Consider the following 3,009-nt stretch of genomic DNA (forward strand, 5'->3'; position numbering starts at 1 on the left):
GAGTGAGGATACTAGAGGGAGACCAAGAAGGAGGATCCGAAGGCCATTAGTGACCAAGAGTGCTCCACCTCGAGTTCTTGATCAAGAGAGAGTACCTCTAAGACATTCACAAGGAGAAGTCAACATGGGAGACGCACAAAATCCTCCTCAAGGCAAGGCCATGAGGGAGTACACTAGTCCCACAATTGTTGATCACCCTTCTTGCATTGTACTCCCTCCATGTGAGCATCACTTTGAGATCAAGCCAACTACCTTGAGCATTCTCCCCACATTCCATGGCATGCCCTCAAATAATCCCTATGATCATATTGCGGAGTTTGAAGAAGTGTGTACCACCGTTCAACTACATGGTCTCAATCCAGATGGCTTGAAGCTTAGATTGTTCCCTTTCACACTCAAAGACCACGCAAGGAAGTGGTTGAGCAAGTTGCCTCCTAGATCCATACGCACTTGGGTTGAGATGCAAGAGACTTTCTTGGGAAAATATTTTCCTCCTTCAAGAACTTCCAATGTTAGAGATGAGCTTGTTGCATTTCGACAACACCCACAAGAAAGTTTCCATGAGTGTTGGGAGCGCTTTAAGGATCTTGAGATGTCATGTCCTCACCATGGGTTAGAGAAGTGGTTTCTTGTGGACAAGTTCTATAGAGGATTGATGGCGGACCAAAGACAAAGGGTTGACACTTTTAGTGGTGGAACTATTGCAAGCAAGCTTCCCGATGCCGCTTGGGACACATATGAAGAGCTTTCTCTCAACTCACTTCAATGGGATGATCTTGATATGAGAAGACGTCAAGTGCATAACAAGGAGAGTACACCTAGCCGAGGTGGTATCTATGAGGTTCAAGGAACATCATCCGGGCCTTCTATGCATGAGTTCAAGAGGCTAGAAAGCAAGATTGACCAATTTCTAAATCAAGTGAACCGGAATCCTCCTCAAGCACAAGTCAAGATGGCAACTTCTACATCATGTTTGCTTTGTGAGAGTCTAGCACATTCCACTCAAGAGTGTCACTTATCATCCAAGTTTCCGGACTTTATTGAAGAACAAGTGAACCAAGTGGGTAATTTTGTGCCAAGGAACCAAAGAAATGATCCTTACTCTAATACTTATAACCCCGGTTGGAGGAATCATCCCAATTTTTCTTGGAGAGATCAAGGAGGTTCCTCTAGTGCATTTCAAGGTGGAAAGCAAAGCTTTAGAGGTGGCCAAGGTCAAGACTCATCAAATGTTGCTAATTATGGAAATGCACACCAAGGAAGCACTCATTTTTCACAATATGGTCAACATGGACAGCAAGCATATGGGTCTAATTCTCAAGGCCAATCTACCTCAAGTCATGGATTTCATGGTCAAAACACCCCTCCCGGGTTTACACAAGGTGTTGGCTATAGTGGTAGCAAGTTTCAAGGCAATCCTAGCTCATTTCAAGGCCCCCACCAAGGCGAGAACTACAATTCCCCTCCTATTCTTCAAGGCATTCCTATTCAAGCTCCAAATGAACCAAAGAAGCCTAATTTTGAAGACTTAATGGGAGAGTTTCTCAAGGTTCAAACTTCTACTAATGCGGAGACCAAGCAAAACATCTCTTCACTAGTTCAAGGGTATCAAACTCTACAACAAGGCATGGCTAGACTAGAGGTACAAGTGGGCCAAATGGCCACCAACATGAGTGAGAGACCAAAAGGAGCCTTACCTTCACAACCGGAGCCAAATCCAAGAGGCCAAATCCGTGAATGCAATGCCATTACCACTCTACGTTCGGGGAAGGTATATGATAATCAAGTTTACATGCCCACATCTTCTAGTTTCCATACAAATCCTTTATTTGATGATGATGTCGATTTGCATTCATATGGGGTCAAGAGGGAAGAAAATGTACCTCTTGGCCATGTTGTTGATGATAATTTGCATTTGCATCATGATTCTTTTTATTACAAGGAGGATGGGACCGGAAGGGAAGAAAATGTACCTTCCGGTAAATATGGAGTGGGTGATGTGACTTTGAATGCCAAAGGAAGAAATAAGGGGGTGGATAAGGTAGCCGGATGGGAAGAAAATGTACCCTCCGGAGAAGCTATTCTTGGTAAAGGTTATGGTTTCTTGTCATTTGAGAACAATGCAAGCAAATATGGGTTGATTGATAGTGGCAAGGAAAGAGCTTTGTTGAGAAAGAAGACTTCTAGGGATGAGGATGTCTCGGACCCTAAATTAGATGGTGAGGCCATGAAGGCTAGGGACCCATCTAAGGCCGATGACACCTCTAGGAAGGTTCTTGATGACATTAGACCCTCCACTCATGAGTTTGAGCCATATACTTCTAGAGACAAAGAATGGAGGGATAAGGAGGATCTACATATGCATGGTAGCTCTAGGGATAGGAGTGGTCCGGTCTACTCATCACTAGGCGAGGCCTTGAGGGCTAAGAACCCTAGTGGGACTGTGACTACCCTTAGGGGCACTACCGGAAGTCTCACATTTGATCCACCTCTTGATTTGAATGCACCGGAGCCACCACTTCCTTATCCTAATGCCGCAAGAAGAGATAATTCAAAGAGGGGTAAGAAGAAGAGTGGCTTGATGAAGGAGATACAAGAAATATTTAAGAAAGTGGATGTCAATATCCCATTGATGGACCTCATTCATCAAGTGCCGGTGTATGCTCAATTTCTCAAGAGTTTGTGCATGAATAAAAAGAAATTTAAAGCCGATGAGACATTTGAGTTGAGGGAGGAAGTAAGTGAAATTATCCAACGAAGACTACCACCAAAGATGCAAGATCCGGGGAGCTTTACAATAGGGTGTACTGTTGGGGAAAAAGTGTTTGAAGGAGCTCTCATGGACTTAGGGGCGAGTGTCAATTTGATGCCCTTGGCTATATATCGGAAGCTACAAATTGGTGAGTTGAAGCCCACATCGATTAGATTGCAATTAGCGGATCGTAGCACAAGGCGTCCGGTGGGAGTTGTAGAGGATGTGCTAGTGAGAGTAAATAAGTTTATTCTACC

The 3,009-nt window shown here is 44.2% G+C and overlaps 1 non-coding gene across 1 annotated transcript; it reads right to left on the reverse strand.

The window, feature by feature from the left end:
* Positions 1-508: 508 nt before the first annotated feature.
* LOC133741637 (small nucleolar RNA R71) lies at positions 509-615 on the reverse strand. Its single transcript, XR_009862070.1, has one exon. It is a non-coding gene; the product is annotated as a small nucleolar RNA R71 (small nucleolar RNA).
* Between the last annotated feature and the right edge of the window lie 2,394 nt (positions 616-3,009).

This window comes from Rosa rugosa, chromosome 3, assembly GCF_958449725.1.
Source record: "Rosa rugosa chromosome 3, drRosRugo1.1, whole genome shotgun sequence".
NCBI classification, from domain to species: domain Eukaryota; kingdom Viridiplantae; phylum Streptophyta; class Magnoliopsida; order Rosales; family Rosaceae; genus Rosa; species Rosa rugosa.